This window comes from Chroicocephalus ridibundus, chromosome 6 (genome assembly GCF_963924245.1).
Source record: "Chroicocephalus ridibundus chromosome 6, bChrRid1.1, whole genome shotgun sequence".
NCBI lineage: Eukaryota > Metazoa > Chordata > Aves > Charadriiformes > Laridae > Chroicocephalus > Chroicocephalus ridibundus.
In genome coordinates this window covers 14,344,037-14,366,670 of record NC_086289.1, presented here as the reverse complement: position 1 = coordinate 14,366,670, position 22,634 = coordinate 14,344,037, and the positions used below count along the sequence as shown (strand labels likewise).

The following is a 22,634-nucleotide window of genomic DNA, read 5'->3' as shown; positions in this document are numbered from 1 at the left end:
TTCTTATGCATTTGATTCAACTGTCACCTGCTATATTAATTTTTAATTCCTCCTTACAGCTATGAGTGAGGTGCTATTTGCGGAAGACCCTATTCTTAATTTTAGGGGGCCAAATCCTGGAGTTTCTGTGTGAGAAGGAAAACCCTGAGGTTTTTTTAGTTTCTCTGTCACTCAGAACCGAACTAACATAAAGCGATGGTTTAGCCAAGGAAGCTGCTGCACTGTGCTGGGAGAGGGATTCAGTGTATGCAGACGTGCGGAGGTTAGTGATTAACATGTGCACATCCCTTCAGAGGGCTTTTGACTAGCTAGAGCGTACACAGTGGATTAATTCATGTGCAGGGGATATGTGTATCTGTGTGTACCTGCACATTTGCTCAATAACGTTCCCTCCTACAAGTCATAATTACTAATAAGTCCCTCATTGCAGGGCTTTGTTTTATTTTGGTTTTAATTACTCACATGTCACAGGCATTTATCAGTGTTTTGTGGTGGAATAATTTTTACAAGGAAAAGGGAAAAACGTATCTTGTGCCACATTTTCCAAACTGTAATTGTATGGCATGGATGTAGCTGCAAAGTCCCTAGTGAGAGTGAATCGGCTTTTTAGCCTGGGAAGCAGTACTGATTGACAGATGTAATTTTCAGTTTGAACGGTTGAGATTTTAAGCTGCTTGTAGAAGATTCTCTGTAAGTTGTGGATATGATATAAATAATGGCTCGTGTGTCTTTGTGTGGTGTGTAGAGGCACACGTATTATGTATGGCCAGATTTTCCCCTTACCGCATGTGTACAAGGCCTGGTGAGCAATGCAGCCACAGTTGGGTGGTTGTGCTGCAAAAATGGAGAAGGGAGCAGGAGTTATGGTGTAGCAGGACTCCATCCACGCTGCATGGTAATAGGCTTTTGGGTGGCTGTCTGGATTTATTTCCCATTTCATTGGGATCTTACTTTCCATAGTCTTTCCTGCACCTGACTGGTCGTTTATTCCCATGCAAAAGAGGTGTGAAGCACTGGCATTGTCCTTCCTACACATTTAGTTCTCCTGGAGACCAATGTGTGGATCTTGCTCACACTGTTGGCAGGAGGTATTATGGGATATTTGGGTGAGGTGTGGAAGCCCTCAGCTCTAGCGAGAACATCTGCTCTAGGGCTTTGGGGAGCAGCAGAGAGCGGGGCCCCTTTCCCTGGTGTAAAATAGCTACTGTATGGAACTTCGTTTACTCTTACTTTGCACAATAGAGCTTTCTCTAGAGCTTTTTTTTAGCTTTCTCTTAATTCCTTTTAGTGTAGTGAATGGTATATCTATATGCAAGTGCTGGAATCAGCCCCACGCTTTGTTTCCCACTCTGTATGTTCATTGCCTATACTGCAATAACCTTTCCAAATACCACTTTTCACCCTTGCAGTTAATATCACTCCACAGAATTGTACTCCAGTGCACACTGCTGTACATGGCTTCAAATTTAATAATTTCCATCTTCTTACACCTAATTAAAACTGCAAATATCCCAGAAGAAATAAGAAATGTTAATAGTGTAAAAAAAATTAAGACTTGGCAATACAAATCGTTAGTGAGATTTCTTTGCAAATTAGTATTACTTTGTATTCTTATAATCTCTAAGTTATTGTCTAGATTTTGGGGTAACTTCTCATTCGATGGAGTGACTGGTGATGGGATCAGCCTCACTAGGGGGTTAACATCTCCCATATTCTGTAGACTGTTGCTTGTCGAGAACCAATATGGGACTGGGGAGAAAAGGCTCTTTCTAAATTCACCCTGCTTTCAGCACAATTGGTATACAGCCCTGAGAGCGAATGTGTGTGTATGAGAAATTAATCCTGCTCAGGGTTGGATTAACTGGTGCAGAAGACCCTGGGCAGGGTGCCAAAGCAGTGCTGGCATTTCCTAGAAGTGGGTCTCCCAGAGATTATTTCGATTCATGCCTCTGATCTATGGGTCACCTGCCAATGTCCCAGGGTGGCTGATAGTAAAGCGTGTATTGACTGCTGACAACGCTTCTGAAAGTGAAGCGTGTAGTACCTCTATACAGAGAGATTTTATGGGTAACCACGTTTATACTTGACAACTGTTCTATTTATTGTGAAAGGCAAATGAGGTTTTCATTAGTTGTGGCAGTATTTGACTGTAGACCTCTGGCTACAAGTGGTGAGAACGAAGAGCATTCCCCTTCTCATTTTGTCCTTTGCTTTCGTGGCATTTTCCTGTTAGCTTTTCTGTGTTGCTTCGATGCTCTCGTTATGGTGGAACCTAGGGACTGAATGTTGTTTGCCAGATTTTGTTGTCTTATTTGTCTCCTCTTTGACTGATCCTTTCCCTCCTTGATGTGGAAGCGTTCTTACATCTGATCCTTCTTCACCTCTTCCTTACTTAATTCCTGTTTCCTTAAGAATTATGGGGGATATGTTTAGCTATCATTCATTATCATTATTATTAGCTATCGTGTAGAGGTAGCAGGTGTCTCTTCAGGAAAGTTTGTAGGATCCCCTGATATGTCCTAGGGAATCATTTGCATGCTTAATCAAAACAAGTACTCCTGTAGCCAGAATACTCATATTGTTAATAGTATAAAATAAATTTGCAAAACAAATACAATTACCATTGCAGACATCTAGCAGGAATCAAGAAGAGGCAGTCTCTAGACATATAATCTTAAAATTGATAGGCCTGCTTTCTTTTTATTAAATAATTTTACATTAATGATATCCATACGTGCAGAGGGTTGCATTGAGATCACTCTGAAAAAGATTAATCCTAAAGGAAAGGGAGTTTCCTGGAAAGTGAAAGCAAAGCAAAGAATTGATCCTGATCGATTGCCCTCAGGAATCGGGAGGGATTACTGATGGCACAGCAGGGTACTGACCTGGAGGTCAGGAGAGATCTTGTCTCCCAGAGGCTGAATGAAGAGCGGGGCTGCCAGCCACAAGCCTTGCAGTAGGAATGCCCATGGTCAGAGCAGACGCTGCAGCCCTGCTTGTGGCTGTGCTTTGCTCTAGGGTTAATCCCTATTACTGCTGTTGCCTGTTCATTTTTCTCCCCACCTATCCCCCTCTAAATCAGATTTTTGCTTTGAAAATATACGTATTTGAGTGAAGCTGGTCCAAATTGAGTCAGAGCCGCCTTCTCTGTAGCTCTTGTAGAGTTCGTCTCATCAGTATTTCTGTTCCTTGACTCTGTCCTTGATTGTCTCTTGAAGAGACACTGTCATTCATTGGCATTAAAAATAACATTCAAGATAACTGCAGTTGATGGGGCTGAGGAGAGGAGTGCTTTGGCTTATCTGAGATGTACCGTGGGTTTCACAGCACAGCAAAGGGAGTTGGCTCAGAGCCATGATAATTGATCGAATGCATAAACATATTTTTCCCATTGGAAACACTGATAGCACTTTCATTTTAAAGAACAAGGGAAAGTAGTAAAAAGAGGATATAATAAAAGCCATATACATTAACAAACATGATACAGAACGTAAACAGTGTCAGCAGAAGTCTGGAGTTCTCACCCTCTCCCTCAAGTAAAAATTGCTTTTTAAAGAGAAGCCTTTGCAATAAACCGAGGCCCCTGCTGTGAAAATCAGCTCCTTTTTGTGGTTCGGTTTACATACTTTTCTGCCTATACTAGTAAATACACCCTAATACAAAGGAGGAAGCACGTGAGGTCAAGTAACGCTAAATACCCATGGTCTGAATTTGCCCCATCCCATTGTACCTAATAAGGCAGGTCTGCGCAGGGGCTGTGTGAGGCTGGTCCACGCGAGGTGACCTACCCAGACATGCTGGTTTACCCCAAGGGCTCAAGAAGTTGCTCACAGCAGACTTTGTTGATGAAGTCTGGAGAACAGAAAAGGACCCGAAATTTGATCCAAGCAGGATGGATTGCAGTGACCTGTCTATAAAATTTGCCTGGATAGCAGAGGCTGTTCCCGTCTTTGACTACTTTTGGAGAGAAATTCTTATGGATCTGTCATGGATGGAAATATTTGACACAGTTATGATTTAGCAATGATTCAAAATTTATTGATGATTCGAGGTAGATCACAAGATTGAATTTTAGCAGAACTTAACCATTAACTGATTTAAAGGTTTACAAAGTGATTTAGAGAAATGACTGAACAGCGACTTAATTACAGATTCAAAGACAACAAGATTCACACTAACTTCCTGTAAAGTATCCCAAATGAATACTTATGAGCAAAAGCACAAATCTCAGATTAATACATAAGCAAAGCGTATAAGCACTTGCACACACACATACAGACACACACACAGAGGTCTTCAATTGCTAGGATCAGGAATTTCTTAATAGTGAGCAACTCTAGCGAGCCAGAAGGTACCGCTTTTAAGTCCTACATGTGCACGGATGGATGGAAGAATATCCACATCCATAAAGCTAATGTATATCTCACAAACATATAGGTGGAGAAGTGGATGGAAAAGAGACTAGCCTATAGTCAAAATTTCCCTTTCTCAGATTTAGGGTAAATACAATGCATCAGTGTTCGTCAATGGGCAGTAGTTGAGGCTCGAGAAGGATTCTCTCACCCTGGCCTCGAGGTGTCAACCTGAGAGGTGTCTCAACTCAGGGGAGGTACTGGCTACAGCCCGCTGCGATCCAGAAGAGTTCAAAGGGTCTTTACTAGAATCGCTACTTATAGGATACAAAATAATTGACTTTTGTCAGGTACTTTTCCATTCTGGCCCAGCGTGGACAATGGAATATTCTGGTACTTTCCATTGTCTACACAAGCCCAGGACTTGCTAGGACTTGGGGTCCTGGTGGCCACAATCCATATGTTGTCAGGAGTGATCAATTATAGTTTTTATAGTCAATTAATATTTTCAAATGGTAGGAGCCATGGGAACCAGGTACACTAAGGGATTGCCATACTGTTCTAGTCCATTGCTCTCCACCTTTTCTTTCTTTCATGTTGGACCACTATGTAACGTTCTGGCCTGTTGTATTATTATGTGTCCCGGTGGGGAGGACATCGCACCAAGTACCGAGAGGCCTAAGGGCAGGGAGGGGGCTGCACCACCACAGATGGAAGCACACAGAGCCTTGAAGAGAAAGTGCCCAAAACCGACTTTCAGTGGGGCTCTGAAAACACCATTTTTTTTGTCTTGCTGCAGTTAAAGCCTTTGGGTGGGTTGCTGCGATTTCAGGAAACTTTCTCTGTCTGGCACTGCCGTATTTTCTCTGTGATAGGCCTTGCTGTGCAGCCGTGTGGCGCCGTGTGGATGCAGCGTTGGAAGTTTTTGGCCAATAGACTTGTCGGTGAAAGCAGGACCTGCTGTGAGGTACCAGGGCAGGACTGAAAATATGTTTTTCAAGGAAGTGTGAGGCTTGTGGCCTGGCATACGCAGAGCTCAGGCATCCAGGCCGCAGCCTCCACAGCAGTACCTGCTGAACCGGGAGGTGGTCTGAGGGAAGCATGTGCCCGTGTCTGAGTTGCACCTTGGCAGGTCTGGAGGTTGGTGGTGTTTTGGGTTTTTTTGACTCTGACTCCTGCAAGAGCCTATTCTTCTTCTGTCCCCTGCGGTGCTTCCTAGCAACCGAGCCCTTTGTTTGCGCCACGAAGTTCAAGCGATCTTCAGGCTACTGCAAGTCCCAGACCTAGCTTGGGGGTAGCCTCAAGGAGGGTGGATGGGTTTTATCCTGGTCGAGCTCTCCCACCGGCGGAGAGGAGGTTTCCACCTGCAGAGCAAGGATGGGGACAGTGCTGTGCAGAGCCCTGGTGCAATGCTATCCCCTGCTTACAAGCGTGGAGGGGGAATTGAGCCATAAACCACACCGTGGCACACACAGAAGCCATTTTAATTTCAGCTTCTGCTGGAAGCACCACATGGAAAAGAAAATGTGATCAGTATAAAAAGAAATGTTTATGTTCCTAGGAGCAGAGACCTCCCAAATAATTAACATCACTTGACAAACTGCTGTTTAAAATGCAAGTGGTTTAAGTGCTGCAGCTCAACAAGCATTCGTCACAGCTCTGGCGTAAATGCAATACACACTCTGGGTTGGTTGCTGCTTTAAAGTAAAGAAGATTTCTGGTAAACATCTTTTGCTTAAGGAGAATGTCTCTATCGTTTTACTTTTTCTTGTTTGAAGAAGCTAAATGTTAGAAAACTGGCCAAATGGCAACTTGGTGGCATGGGCATTGGGATATGGCTTTGGAATGAAATAGATCCTGGATTTTCATTTCTGTGGCACAGATCAGGCTTTCAGTCAGAAGACAGACAGACAGAAATGTTACATTGGCTTTGGGAGGAGGAGAGGGAGGAAAGGGCCTTTGGGGGGAGATTTCTGGAAGCTACAACTTCAGCTCTGATCACTCTATCTCTAATATTCACTGACTCAACTAAAATTTCTTTAAATAAAACCTTCTTTTTCTCTAGGGCTCTTGGGACACTGACTAGAGACATAAGGATTGTTAAGAATTTATATTTTTCAAAGGTTAAAAAATAGCAGCTTACAAAGAGACTGAGATTAAAAAAAAAGTTAAAAGAAAAAAATTCTTTCTGGAAGATAGAAATATGTGGGTGCCTGTCATATGCTGAAGCATTCCAGATCAAAATGACTTCTGCCTTTGCAGACGAAATAGAATCAGATTATCAAATATAAAATAAGGACTTAAGAATCTAATTCCTTTTACAAAGGCATTATTGATGCTGTGAATTTCATGCAACTTGGAAAAGGGAAATTGCTCAATTTATTTTCTGGTTATCCCAAACTAGTTCAATGCCTCCCTCTGATTTTTTCATCTCCAAAGGGAAAGAGAACATAACTTGTGCTGCTTTCTTCTTTTCTGATTGAGTGAAGCTCTGTATTTAGAGGGGATGCAAGTTTGGGAGTTCTAATGGGTGCCGGTCCATCTCACATGGAGCTGTAGCTGCAGCATGGTAGGAGTTGCTCTCCTTCTACTCTTAATCCGTCAGTGGCTTTGCAAGTTGATTTAAGATATCTTGATCAAGCAGCATGTCTGTGACAAGGGTCCTGGACAAACTATCTCCTTTCTCTCCAGCCCAAGACTTGTTTGAGCAAGGGTAGGTGTCTCTATATCTCATTGCATGTATTTTGGATGGTTACTGACTGTAAACTGCTGTTGCTCTCCTTGGTCTATGCTATTCTGTTCATGGCTTCTAGCAGTCATGCAGCAGAAGATCTTGTATCATGTTAGAAATTAATTCCTGAAATGGAGATGCAGCAATTACAGCTCCTGTATCCTTCCTAGGCAGATGTGCAATGGCATTTATCATACAAAGGATAAAACATTCAGGCTATCTGTTCCCATGGTAGAAAGGATAAAATGCAGAGAAATATCCTTCAAATGTTCTACAAATAGATTTGAAAGAGTGCTAAAGTCATTCAGTGTGCCTGCAAGAGATGACTGCAGTTCTTACAATGCTCTTTACCAGAGATCCAGTAAGCTCAGCTGTTTTGCTGGAAGATGTTTCTATCCCATTATCTGTAAAGTGACTGCCAGAACTCTCTTTACCCACTTGTGAGTTATCCCACGGCTTCAGAGACCTTTCTGCTCCTCTCATACAGCAAAGCTGCTCACTGGGGACTCCAGGTGGTGCCTCATCGCAAGCTGACTGCAGTTTCAGACTGACCAGTGTACAAGCAATTGCTTGAAGGAGACTGAGGCATTCTTTAGCATATGATGAATGGAATCTTTTGAGATTCATTGGCTATATATATGACAATACACACTTTCCATCTCCTCTTAATCCTGCACTTTGGGAAATCTGCGCTTGAACCCTCATGGGCAGACTTTATCCATTTCATCTTTAGTGTGTGGCAGAAGCCGTAGTTTTATGACACATATGTGCCTGGCGCTGCTGGCTCAGTTGATGCAGGAGGAGGTGTGTAGTATTGTGTGGGCAGCTGTAATAAAGTGTAAATATGGGCAAGTTACCTCAAATAACTTCAGTACTGCAGAGCATTGATTTTTCCCTCAGGGAAAAAATAAAGATTGATAACAGTTTCGGATTAGTGCAACTTCAGTTTGATGACAAATGTTTTGGGTTTTTACTCTGTGTACAGTATTTGAAGCAGTTGGTTCAGATTATGCATTGAGATCTGCTTTTGGGTGCAGAAAACTAATCAGGGAAATGCTTCATGGCCCAGAGGTCTGGATTTGCAGATTCCACTTCAACAGCTGCATCTCTCTGTGTGCTGTCAGGAAGGAGCATCTGCCAGGGGTGCAGTGTGGTCCTTATTAAATTATAATTTAGAGCTATGGCTTAGAGAAACAGGTGCAATTATATACTAAAAAAAAAAAAATAATCCAGTGGTCTTTGTTACCAGAAGAAATGCCCCTTAGCTGGACAAAGACTTAAGGATTTTCCACTATTTTTTCAAGCTACAAAGAGCAAGGAAAATGGATGACTGAGTTGCCCTCCGCACTTAATTGCTCCTTGCTCTTCTGAAATACTGTAGGTGTCTTTCCACCAAGAGGATAAAGCCCCCCGAGCCCTTTAGGCTTGTTTCCTATTTGCACATGACTTTCAAGGCAGTCACGCCATGAATGTGGCTACATCAGGAATAGTGCTCTGAATTGTGTGACATTGCATTTCTTCCTCTTTCTACTCTTTATCAATACCCCAATATGCAAAAATGCCCTTTTGCATGAATCTTAAAACAGCATGTTGTTCCTATTCCAAGCTGGCTTGCTTTTCTAGCACATCTCTCTTCTTTCAGCTATTTAGAAATGCAGTTGTCTTTTTATCTTCATGATGTTCCTCCTGAGTCACCTGCTATACGTTACCCAACTCCAGTAAATGGTAACTGGTCATCTGAGTCGGGAAAGGTCATGTGAGTAAGTCTGCAGAAGTATAAAATTGCTGAAGACTGAATCACGGGGAAGTTTTCTTCTGCATAGCTTGCACATGTTGATGTTAACACAATTTCCAAGCTAGGAATGGCGAAGCTTCCTTGGCATCCTCTAACAAGAAATATTGCAGTAGCTTCCTCTACACAATGACTTGAGAGGTCGACTCTGTTACCCAAGTCGTAAGAAAATAACCATTAAAGTTCATAGGGGTTCTGTGAGGGCTTATAATGAAAGGGCTTTGAGCTTCTCGTATGAAGTGTATTTTTGCCTAAGCAAATCAGAGAGGACTGGAGCTTATTCATGTGCTGTTATGGTGACAGAAGAGGTGTGGAGTCACCTCCCTCTGTCCTCTGGTGCAAAGAATTGCATTGGCCATATGTATTGAACAGCACGTGTCCTGACTGATTCATTCAAATCAACTGAAACTCAGATAAAACATAGTATTACTTACAAAGTTCTCTTCCTCTCACATTTATTTGCTGTTTTGCAGACTGTAAACAGTTTGGGGCAAGACCTTTCTCTTCTTTCTATCTTTGTGTGATTCAGCATGAGGGGGTAGGTAGCAGGTAGGATCACTTTTAAAGGAATGAAACATCTCTGCATGCTCTTGTCCTCAGGCGATAAGGATTCAACACCCTTGGTCATTTACATCTGACCTGTTGCAGCAGATGCTAAGGAAAACAAGTTCCTGTATGGACTACTCCAGCAGCTATTTATAGCAAAACGTTAAGTAATAACTTCATGGGTCTGGCATGGGAATTGCTAGGAAGGATGATGGAATAGTATTCATGCTTTTTCTTTGGAATAAGCACCATGGATGCTGTTTATCTTTGTTACAATAAACTGTAACTTTATGCCCTGACTGGCTGTTGAAGTCTGATGTTTTAATTCAATGGTCCAGGTTCAGATGCTGATCTGCAAAAGAAACAGGGTTAATTACTGGTGGAGGATGTTTAAGCCGGTGTGAGCGATGTGCTGCAGAGCCAGACAAGAGCGGGAAAGTCAGTAATTTAGATTCCACTTGTGACTGTGGTACAGAAAGTGCAGATTAATGAAGGAATGTGTGTGCGTGGATGGCCAAAATCTTGCGTAAAGGGAGAAATGTTTCCCTTTCTCCTGGTTTTACCTCAGTAGTACTTAAATTATTTGCCTGGAAAAAAGTAATATTTTAATCATGTAGTGGTTAACGCTTCTAGTGCTACTGGAGGCCGCTGTGGTCTGGGCAGAAGTCCTTGGTTATAATTTCCATTTGTGCAGCGAGAAGTTGCTGGAGAGCAGGGCTGGTGTCCTGCACTGGGTTGGCAGCTTTACTCCTGTGCCCTTGTGCCAGCTCTGCCAGGTAGGCTGGAGGCTTAACAGCTCGATGGTGGGAGCCAGGAGTGGAGCTCCTGTGCTTTAATGCCAGCAATGCACCTGAAAAAACCGCCATTTTGATGACAAACTCTGTAACCTCCCTTAGTACCCAGTGCAAGTTACTTTGCAGGAATACATTGCAGATTAACTAGTAGGTGCTACCAAAATAAATCCAGCTGCTTATAACTTTGTGAGATTGGAGAGCCTCGGTTAATCACTAGGACCTGTTATGTTTTAGGAGAGGGATGGTGGTGTGTGGGTTTTGGTCTGTTTATTTATTTTTTTTTAAATGAGAAGATATGAAGCATGTCTGTCTTGAGGAGAACAAACCAGGAGAGGACAAGAGACTAAAAAAAAAACCCAAACAGGAGTAAACCTAAGTGAGAAAGAAATGTATTGGATAATGAGAGGCCAGTGAAGGAAGTGGAAGACTTGAAAGAGGGAAGTGGCTGAGAAACTTCAGTATTTGTGACAAGGGAGGCAGAGGAGGAGGAAGATGTTTTGGAGAGGAAGAATGGCAAAGCAAGCAGAGGGGGAGGTTGTGTGTTCTGTGAGTTTTCCTCAAGGAGAAATGGCCAGAGGGAGAGATGGGAGAGAGGAAAGGAGGATTTGAATAGAGAAATGATGGAGGAGCAATTCCAGGAAGTATGTGGCTCCTATAATTCTGAAACATTTAAGAGGATGTAAAATGTGGCCAAATAGCAGAGGCAATAGTAAATCTTCACCTGCCTGATAAGTTGCTAGCTCTAATAACCCCATGCTTTAAAGATTTATTTGCTGCCAAATATAGTCAGGAAAAAAGCCACTGGAATCAATATCTTTGGGGTCTAGTCAGTGTGTAGCAAGACTAGAATTTCAGGTGCATTTTTCTTTTGTGAGCAAAGAAATTTCATATTCCATTTCACAACAGCATAGACCCTGTAGCCAGGAGGCCCTCAGCAGATATATGTTCAAAGGGCTTCCCTCTAGGATTGCTTTTGGACTTTATATTGAATGAAAATCTTTGATATTTGGGTAGCTGGTGTGGATGGAAATAGTTTGGAGTCTGTACTGACTGACAACAAAGCGAGTAGTGCAATTTTCTCATGCTGAAAATGGGAATTTTCAGTTGATGAGAAAGAAATTAAAACAGACAAAAGAAGAGATACACAAGGTGTATGGGGTGACAGTCACCAGCCTGCAGAAAGGAAAAAGCAATGATCTGAGTATTAAGACATCAACACCAGAAGGTTTTTGCAAAAGATTCAGAGGCCTGCTCGCACAGCTCAGCAGCCTTGTCCTTAGAGAGACAGGACTAAGTGCTCGCTCATCCGGCTCCAGGGGTAACGCGGGCTGACCCTGAGCCCTGTCTGAGGAGAGCAATGCAGCTATGGTGGTCTGGAAATTCTTGGTGCCTCCATTGAGGGGTGGAAGATCTTTCTCACAAGGAGCCTCTGTAGCTGGACATTGTCCTTCACGCTGTCACTTCAGGGTGTCCCCTCAGTGGGAAGGGGAGCACTGGCTCTTAGGTCTGGTGACAAGCTGTTTCACATGCGCTTGCAAGCAGATATTAATGGAGGAGGTGCACTCAGACCCCTGAAAGGAGGGTTTGGGAGCCTTTGGGCAAAGCACCGCTTGGGCTCCAGAAAAATAATCACAGCATCTCAGAATTGCTTATTAAGCTTTAAATACAGATGGGATGAGGAGCTGGTCTAGCAGGCATGCTCTCAAGAGACTCTGCAAAGAACAACGGCAGGGAACTTCAGAAGGAAGACTGTAAAGCAAATATGACTTGAGGAATGCGTTTTTAAACGACACAACACACAAAATGACCCAACTTTACAGTACCTCGAAGTGACTCTAAATGGTTTATATTAGGAAGAAAGGCACACTCCAAGTGTAAATGTCTTGTATGAGAGAAGAAAAACTGCTTCCTGAGGTTCTTTAGAAATGGCATTACAGCTTAAAACTTCATGGTATGTGGTACTGAACGATAAACATAATCTACACTGTCCAGCTGGGTAAGAGGAGAAGTAGAACAGGCTCTGGGATATATATCCTAACCCATCCAGATGCTAAATTAAAGTGAGGGCATACACACGTGACATTCACAATAACTTCAAGCAGCAAAATGCAGAAGAGGCAACGAAGCTGCTGGAGATTTCACAACTGTGGTCCAAAGTTGTCAACAATGTCTCTGAACTGAAAGGAGTATTATGCCTTACTAACACGCTCTGCTGTAGGGCAGGAGCACATCAGGGCCGTGCTGGGCATATCTGTGCTGTGCACAGAGATAGGTAATTGGGGAGGCACGAGGGATGTGCGGATGTTGACTCCCCAGCATGGCTGAGCCTATGAGCTCTAGAGGAAAGAGCTCTTTGCTGTTTGCTGTAATCTAAACTCACCTAGCATGTTGGTCTCTAAACCTTTCATGGCTTTGAGGAACTGATGGTATTGAGGATTAAATGGCTACAATCTCAGGGATATTTCAGTTAGTGCAACTCTAGAGTTTGCTGTGAGATGAATGGTGCTGTCCCTGTCTTGAAGTGTGTTCCCGGCTCTTTCTAGAGGCATCCCTCCAGCAGTCTTTGTTCTCTGTCCCAGAGCTATGAATACAAGCCTAGCACCCATACCACCTGCCTGCAAATGTTATCTCAGCAGAGTTATTCTTGTTTTCTGTCCTACATTGGGGAGCCAGTGATATTCCAAGGTCTTACTGTTCACCTGCTTTATTCTAGGAACACTTGGCAGAGCCCAAATTTTTGGAGACAGTGAGGTAGGATGGTGTTTCCGGTCTGGGACACTTGTCTTTCTCAGTGAGAAATGGTCTCTGATTAGGGATGTGCACTAAACAAGGCACTTAGTATTTGGGAGGGCAGAAACAGCAAGAGATTTTTGTCCACTGTGTTCTGTATCCCTAATGTATAGTCTCCAGCTGATGATCCAGATGAGATGCTCTTCATTATCCTCTTAAGACCCTATCTCTTTCCACCAGTGATAGAGGGAGTATAAAGTACAGCATCCCAATTTAGCTCATTATATTGTAAATATGCAGTATAAGTAGCCTGCTCTGGGCCCAGTTCAGCATCTTGAGTCCAGAGGCACATCTTTTATTTTACACAGCTATGATTCAAAGCTAACTCAAGGGCTTAAGTTCAGGACAGTAGCATCTTGAACTTGCATTTTCTTTGCATGGCTTTGTAGATAGGTTACACTGTTTTCTGCCATCTCTTGGATTTTGGTTCTACAGGTCTGCTTGTCTCTGCCACTCTTAACGTTTGCTTTTTTACTGCTCCCCATTGCTCCCTCCTTCCTCCTTGTCCTGACAAATATGTAAAGTTTAACATTGACAGGTTACTTCTGTTTCTGGTGAACTCTCAATATTCAGACTTCCAAGCTATTACACTGTACATGGAAAATGTGCCCAGGATAGACTTTCCATTAAACTGTATTTAAATTGGAAGAGAATGCTGGCACATCTACAAGTATTCCAGAATTAGATCCCAAAATACTGAGGCTAGTTAATCTTTTGGAAGAACAAAAACTCTTACTGATTTATATTTAGCAGAGGGAATGCATTTTAAAAACAGTCTATATGAGGCCCCTTGAAGAAAACATCTTTTACATTGATTTGTAGTGCATGGAAATACTATGTGGCCATAAAATATTTGCAGTCAGGCTCTGCTTTTATGTAGCTACTTTTTTGCAGTGTGAACTGTCCTGAACCCTGGGAGAGTGGCTGCTCTGCTGACTGTGGGCTATGCAGTGAAACACGGCTACCTCTGGAGCAGCAGCTTAGCTGTTCATCACAGCTGTGCCTGGCATTGCAGAAGGGGAAGGGAAAACGCAGCGTGCCGTTAGCGCTATGGTGGAAACACTCGACTTGTGAGATGAGGCTTTGGTTCAAAACCGATGCGAGGTTTTTACTTGCACTGTACCTTGGGACCTGTCTAGCCCAGGTGTCTGCCTCTGGCAGGGGTAAGGGGATGTGCTATTCGGGGAGAGCACATGCGGAGCCACCATTTGGCTTCCTGGCAAACCCAGAGCAGGACCGGGGGGAGAGCAGAAGCTGAACTTGGCCTTTCTGTGCACTCGTACGAGGTTAGAGAGAGGCGTGGAGGTGCTGTTGGCCCTAATCTCAGCAGCATCACTTTCAGTTAAATGTCTATGATATCTATTCAGGCTTAGTTTACATGATTATAAATTAGGAGGAACTCTGTAATGTCAATATAGGTGTAAAATGTTCTGTGCATAGTTCTGATCTGTACTATACGAGTCACGGGAATTATGGTAGGTGGAAAAGTTCACTGGATTGTCCAAGTGGACAGTTCCTGGAAAAGGAGCTAGGTCAGGTAAACGGTTTATTAACGCAGTAGATCAGATAAGCAAAGATAACTTGTTTTGTAAACAATCCTAGGGCCAACAGTGTACCTGCTTATCTTTGAGAAGATAAGGATTATTAAGAGGAAGTAGCATGGCAAGTTTTGGGTTTTTTCTTCCCTCTGTCCCACCATCTGCAGCACGGACAGATCAGCCATCACCCTGGGCAAGTTGTTCCTCCTCCTGCTGAAGCATCAAATATTAGCAAAGGAAAAGATTCTCAAACTGCGCATCTGCAAGAGAAGGATAAACAGAATTTTTAAAACATCCCTAAATCTTAAGCTGAACTGGGCTTAATCTTGCTTTCTTCTGTTAGAAGATATAAATACTTTTTTACATCTCTCATTAGACTGCTGACAGACCTGACCTGATCACAGCAGAACAAAAACACTCCAGATCAAGAATGAGATCTTGGATGCTTCCAGGGCACCATTTTTCACTTTGATCTTTGTATTTCCTACTCACAGCATTTAACTTATGATGCCTTTGTAAAAATAACAAAGAATTACCAAGATGCAAAGAAAATAAGGTTAGAATTGCCTTGATGCTCTCAAAAATAAATAATTATATGGCCCATGCAAGTTGCTCCTGCTGTGGATCAGAGGAGCTGCTAGAAGATAGTGTGGGGAGAAGCAGCTGCTGCTGATGGAGGGATCTCTGTTTCCTTTCCATGGACCTGGCTGGACCATGGGGGACACGGGTCCTGAGGCAATTCAGCCTGCGGCTGCCCAGCATCTTTCTGGGGGGCTGCGCACCCCCTCTCTCCTTACATGGCAGACAGGAGCATATGGCTGCGTACTTATGCTCTTGCTCTTCTTATGTGCTTAGCGGACTTATGGTCTGTGGGAGCTCGGGGGGATTTGCAGGGGGAGAGGGTGAGAAGGGAGCCTGCGAAGGGTGGGCTGCACCCGCGGGAGGTGAAGCGGTGCCGGAGGTCTCGCAGCCATCTCCTGTGGTGTGCCAGCTCCATGACTGAATTGCTGGGAATGACTGTGAGAGATGCTGAGTAAACAGTGCCCTATTAGGGACCAAAAGATGGTTAATGATTATATGACATCATTACTGAAGATACAGAGTTTAAAAATTAGTTTATAAGGGGAAAGGGTTTCTTCTAGACAGCCTTATGTGCTTATAGAAATACTTATATATCCACACACCTCTCTTCTGATATCATCTTTTCTTCACAAAAACAGGGCATAATCAGCGACCTTCACGGGGCTTGGTATTTTTAAGTGCTTGCACAGCCATCGCCTGGTTTGTTCCTCCTGGAGATGGTGTGCGTGAGGGTTTGCTGCCCCAGCTCAGTCCTGCCCTGCTGTCTTCTCTTCCTGCCTCTCCTGCATTTTGAGGGTCTTCCTCATCTTCCTTCCCACCTCTGGCAGAAGCTCCTCTAGGCTCTGCCCAGGAGCATCTTCTCATCTCTCTCTGGGTAATTTCATCCACAAACATGAGTTCAGCCATATCCTTCCTACAGTCAATTAACAGATTCACTTAACCTTTATAGTACTTGACTCTCCTTTGGCCAACCTAAATTTTTGTTTTGTGTTTTTTTGCTTTTTTAATAAAATATTACAACTCAGGCTTAATATAACTGAAGCACACCTCATATTCTCCTGGCACTCCTCACCTCTTTTACCTTTTTTTTTTTTTTCAACCTTTATAAAATTTGCCACCCTCCTGACTCTTACTAATATTCATAGCCTCAACCTTCAAGCAAGCCTTTGTAAAGCCTCACATCCGAGTTGTAACCAGAGACTCGGTGGGTTCAGCTGACATTGCTAAAAAAGCCCCACACCCAGGTAATCGCCTGGCACTCCTGCAGAGGTCGTTGTCTCTGCGTGAGGAGTCACTGTAGACACACCTCTGCTCCTCAGCTACTGCACTGGACATGATAGAGGGCAAATGCACACCCCAGCAGAGCAGAGGCAGAGGAAATGACTGTCCCTGCTTCAGACCATCCTCCTAAATCTACTCAGTCAAACACATCAGTCTCCTGAGTCTTGCAGATTCTGCCTGCATCTATCTCATCTTCAGGGCACAGCCTTTCCCCTTTTCTTTCCTTTGTGCAAGCCTCAGTCTTCTCTCTTCTGCCATTGACTTGCCACACTTGTATTGTATTCCAAATTTCTCCTGTTGTACCTGTTTTCCTGCCCTCTGTCCTTACTGTCACTTTTTACATTTCTTTCGCTAGTTTTATTTTTCTCTATGAAATTAAAAATCAGCTTCTTCGCTTTCAATGCTCCTCACAAACTAACTACTCCCTATCACCCATCAGTCAGGTTTGAAAGATGGATCCATTGTGGATCATCCTGCAATCAGCTCTGGCTCCTGTTGCCCACTTTTTATACTGGGGGGCCTTCTTGTAGATGTCTGTGAAACCACCCTTGTTGTCTTTCAGATCTGTTACTTTAAAAACAGCTTTGCTTTTTGGTCGTATAAAAGGAAAAAAAAAAAAGCACAACTCCAAGTCCCACCCTGACTGGTATTATCTCCTTTCATGTGCATGTGGTCTGTCTGCACCTGCCTCTTGTCTCGTAGTTTGCAATTTAAATGGAAAATCTTACACTATGTGCAAACCTACTCTCTTGATACATCTCGTCACTGCTAAAATAGCACAGATGAAAATAAGTTACGTTTTGGCTTTGACTTGTTTTGGAGTCTTGGATGGGAGTGCTAGATCTGACCTGCTGGCTCAGATCCACCTTGTGTCCCTAGTTCGCTAAAGTTTAACCCAAGATGCTCCATAATTTCAGGTGTTCTGGATTTAATGCTTCAGAGTTAGCCCTTTTCATTTCTACCATTGAATGCCCCAACACCTGCAAAGCTATAGTCTGTCTTTGTGGAAGAGCAAAGCTTTGTTTCCTGGTCATCTGGTAATGCCAAGATGAGTAGTTCACCTTGGTGACAGCAATCTGATAGGGTCGTTATCATCGTAACAGGCATAGGGAGAGTTGGATATAAACTGGAGATACGTGATTACTTATTCCTCCAAGAACAGCAAACATGTTTGTAAAGGCAGTGAAAAAACCCTTGGTTTTAATTTGCATTAATTTACAGTTCTCTCTCTTCTGTGCACATGCCCTGGGTCAGGCTGCATGTGAGAAAACAAGGTTTGCAACCCCTTTTCAGTTTCCACTGGTATTAAGCTAATATTTGTTTTTAGTGAACTGTATCTTGAAGTGTGCTTTTAAGAATCCATTTGCAAAGCCTACCACAACGAATTTCTTGTGGTTTTCTCCTTTTGAACTTTGTTAGCAAATGTGAATGATCAGTGTAACTAGTTACACTGTATTTCATTGTCATAATTTCCCAAAGTATGGGAACACCTCAAAAAGCAGTAAGGCTTATGAGCTTTTACCTCATAGTTGTTTTGTTTTTTTCCCTGTGCTGCTAGTAACCATCCAGCGCTGGAAAGGCTGTGCAAGTGTTCTTTCAGGGTTAGGGCTTTTCTACTGCACCATGCGTGTGTCCTTGGGGCAGGGCTTCCCTTGTGTTCCCCACACCCGTACTTGGTTTCCTTTTCTTCCTTCTCAGAATCCTTCCTTTTAAATGCATATACAGTAAGGCCACCTGCCAGGTAAAGCACTCTCTGTTAGCCTCTTTTGATAGTGTCATAGTTTTGACTCCCTTTTCTCTTTTCATAGTGTGGTGTTTTGCCCAGTCTGCTCTTTTCACTGTCACTAACCTGCGGGACAGGTACCTCCATCACCAATCCCAGACCTCTCCTCTCCAGGTGGACAGGGGTTTGTTGTTCCAACTTGCTACTGTGTGCCAGTCCCTGGGCTCTGGTTTGAAGTCTTTTCTCTTTCTTTCAATTCTGAATGCCGCTTATTTCACATGCACTAAGAAGTTTATCTTAAATACCTCGCAGTTAGTTTTCAGTCTGAAATGAGTTTTGACAGTATTCCGATAGGTGCCTATCGAGATTTTTTCAACTGGAAAAAATGCATTTTAAAAAAATTAAATCCAGTCATTTCTTGCAGCATTTAAGAAATCCCAAGCCTTTAAGATTAGGCCTAATGTTTGCAGAGCAAGAACACTTCTGGTGAAAACCCCTAACAGGCTTTGGGATGCATTTTGCTAAGCTGAGAACATCCAGTGCCGCCTATTACATAGCATGTGGATGCTGCTCAGGCCTTGAGATCCAGGAGACCAGGGACATCTGGGAGTGATAGTCTGCTTTCTCAAACAGGGCTCTGAAAAGGATGCACTTAGAGTGGGACACCTGAAGGCAAAGCAGTTCAGGCTGCTTCACATTGTGGTTCATGTTAACATCTCCTTCACCTTGGCTTACTAAAAGTTTCAGAAGATCCACCCCATGTGTTTGTGGCTCAGGGGAGCAAGCGGCACATTACCAGTTTTGCTGCTCTCTTGGTGAGGTTCATGGTATTAGGGGCAGGCTGTGTTCAGGGTTCAAACTCAGTACTGAATGAAATGGTTCAAACAGCATCTGTTTTTGAGCATGAATTGAAAATGGAAGTCTATCCAATCTTTAAAACCATAACAGTGAGCAGATGCTGTTCTTTCTGACCCCCAGCCTGAAACCTGGAAAGCTGTACAGGAGTCCCTGGTGCTTCTCTAGTTTTATAGCCCCTTGACACAGAGGCTGTTTTCAGACAGGCATGATTTTGCTCTTGTGACTTTTGTCACAAGATACGCGTGTGTGTAGTCCTGGCTTGTTTTTACAAGTCCTGCTTGTCAGGGGAAAGTTGTGTTATGTTGTGGAGTGGGAAACCTGCAGTGCCCTTGAACACGCTCTCAGATTTCAGCCTTCTTTCTAATACTTACTAGTTTGCAATTTTTATTTCAAGCAATTACTTCACTTTGCCTTTGTTAGGTGACTGATAAGTCAGGTTGTGGGAGAGGAGTCTGGGACAGACTCTTGGTTAGCGGAGCCTTGCATGGTTGCTGTGAAATCAGGAGGGCTTTTGCTTATTTTGCCAGCTGAAACTCTAGGTTTATGAGTTTCACTCAATTCTTTTACATAAAGAAAAAAAATATTGAAACCAACTGCAAGGGCCCCAGCTGTATTGTACCAGCATTGCTGGTAGCAAAGGCTGAGGATGTCAAAATGTGTAGTAGTTTAAACGACACAATGGGAGGAGGCTGGAGTCCAGGTCAAGCCCAGTGTGAACAAAAACTTTAAGCAGATGATTTAATTTATTTTTAGCTTGCCGAGTAAGGACAGTGATGTATCTCACTAGGTTGTGTTTCTAAAGCGTCCCTTTCCTTGTCTAAGTCCAGACTTAGGTGCTTGTGTTGCCATCTGAAGTTGCCTGGTGTCTCCTCCTTTTGGAGCGGGCGTTCTGCCCTGAAGAAGTGAGCAAAGGCCTTTGTATTTGGCCCGTTGCTTTATAACTTCTTCAAGCCTTTGTAAGGGGCAAACCCCCATTACTATATAGATACACTTTTTAAAAATTAAGACCTTTTCTGATCCTTACCAGAGCATGTTCATCATGCAGGAGTCATTGCTGTGTAAGAGCATTTGGGAGCAAGAAGGTCTCTTCCCCATTTGCATTACCCACCCGTGGAAGCTGATCCTGGGGTGTTTTCCTCCATTCCTGCAGATTGTGGTTGCCCTGCATTTCAGCTGTGTGCATGGGGTGCACTTGTTCCGCAGGCGTTGGTCTGGCATGAGTTTGACCTATTCTCATGTAGCAGTTCCAAACTGTCAACAGCAAATAAGTGTTCTTCTGTCATCCTTCCTGTGGGGTCAGGTGGGACCCTACAGCTCTGCAACACTGCTCCAGCAGATGCTCTGGACATATGTGGTGCTGTTATCAGAGCCTGTTTTGAAAGCTCTGGGCAGTTTTGGTGACTCCATTACTGCATTATAATAGGGCACGATGTCCTATGGAGAGGTGCGGCAATTATTGTAATCACAGCCAAGTTATCCAGTAAAATTAGAGCACTGAGATATTAAATCAAACTAAAATGTGTGTGCCTTTGTGCTGCACAGATTTGTTTTGGTGAGTCACTGCTAGGAAAATGTTTAAGCTACAAAGTTCAGATCTGGATGCAAAGATGGCATAAATTGAATGTATATGGAATCATAGAATAGAATCATAGAATGGTTTAGGTTGGAAGGGACCTTGAAGATCATGTAGTTCCAACTGCCCTGCCATGGGCAGGGGCACCTCCCACTAGATCAGGCTGCTCAAAGCCTCATATTCACTGGTAGCAGCTTCTTTTTCACACATATGCACCCCTAGAAACTATCAAAGTGGTGTTGAAAAAAACGAGACTGGAAATGACCAGAAAAAGAGTTTTTCATATTTTTCTATTGATCTTTTGACTTTATATTATCTCTAATGATTGATTGCATCCCTCAATATGTGTCTTGTTTCAGAAATGACTGTGACTTCATGTATATTCTAGAGAAGCTGGAAAAGTTAGGAATGAAAGTTTTTATACTAGGTGCTTACTTTTAGTCAGTCTGCCTGTAAAAATGGCATATAGCAGAAACAGAGAGATGAGCAATAGGGAGACCCAGTGGCCTGAAAAATTTCTGCCAAAAGAGAGGCTGGGATGGTTTACTTTGACCATCTGCCAATGGTCTTGTCCCTGCGGACCAGCATGGCCCACCTGGGGAGGTGAAGTGAAGGAAGTTTAAGGCGACCACTTGTGCTGGCTCTGGCTCATAACCGTTTGTGATGGTGAACAGCATCATGTTTGCAGTGATAAATGAAGTACTTCCTTGCAAAATATCATTAAGCCTTAGGAACTCATCAGCAAGGTATCACTAAAGCTGGGGGCTTAACAGGATTCCAGAGGGGTGGTAACAGAGAGCGTATCTAGTTTGGAAAAAGCTAGTGATACTGGAAGGGATGTTCTTTGGAGCATAAGACAGCCTCTAATTAAACAGGTCTTAGGAGGTAGCCTCAGAAGGTTCTCTCCACGGGGCTGCTGCAGCTTGTGTTGTCTTCTAACCACCCAGTCTGGGCTGTGGGGAGAGGAAGGGTGCACAGTCTCGGGTCAGTAGCGTGCCCAGAGCGAAAAGGACAGGTTCATGTGAGCCGCTGCATGCCGACTTTCCCTGTGTCAAGCTCCCCCTTCCATGCAGTCTTGTCCTCCTGAAAGTTTTCCTCTCCAACCTGCCTGCTCAGGTGAACCTCTGCTTTTTCTTGGTGCTCTGCACCACATTTCTCCTTCTCCATCAATGAGGAACAGGAGAAGGAAGATGAGTTATATTCCACATAATTTTTAGCATCAAATAACTCCCAGTTGGTTCATCTCTCCCTTAAAGCATTAATGTAAGTTTTTAAAGTCCTGTTTGGCTGGCCCCCCTGCTCTGTTCTGAAGGCATAGCACTGTGGGTGAAAACGCAAGAGAAAAATACAACAGCAAGAAGCTGAGAGGAGAAGGCCGGAGTGACTGATGCTGAAGTTGAATTAAAATGTCCTCGTCAGGAACCAGGATTTTAAGCTCTGTTGGTAGTTATTCAAGCTCACCCTTCCGATGTGCCGTTACAGCTTCATGTATCTACAAGCTAAAACTACCCGAAAGGCCGGAAGGAATGGGGTCCAGGCTTTTTATTGCAAAGCCAAGAGTTACATTAGAGATGTAACCATTATTTTATAGCAGCTATATAAAGACATAACTGTCAGCAATTAATTTGCATGAAGAATGTATATAATTAGTTTCTATAGTTTGCGTGTTTGAGGAATAGAGTTTTTAACCATACTGTTTAGTCATGCACCCTTACACCGCAAACTGGCACATTGTTAAGGTCATATTTGCTTTTGTTGCATCCCTGAGTCTATCACGGAATAATCCTTTATTCTGTTGATACTCTGTTTACGAATCTATGAGTATGTCCTCCCAAACATATGTGCATAATGTAGTGTGTATGTGCACACAAGGAAAAGGAAGCAGATGACTTGTGTTCAGTATAATGATTGTTTTGTGCTTGAACTGCTGCAGGCTCCCTGCTGAAAAGAAACTCACGCATCCATTCATTCATGAACAAAGCTGCTGTCGTGACTGTGTTGATCGTGCATTGACTCTTTGTGTAGGGCCTTGGTTAGAGAAAGATGTAATCTCCTCCCTGCTTCGTAGCCTTTT

General features: G+C 43.3%; 1 protein-coding gene across 4 annotated transcripts in view; it reads left to right on the top strand.

The window, feature by feature from the left end:
* NEURL1 (neuralized E3 ubiquitin protein ligase 1) overlaps positions 1-22,634 on the top strand; it is a 161,892-nt gene that overhangs the window by 73,825 nt on the left and 65,433 nt on the right. The window lies entirely within an intron of this gene.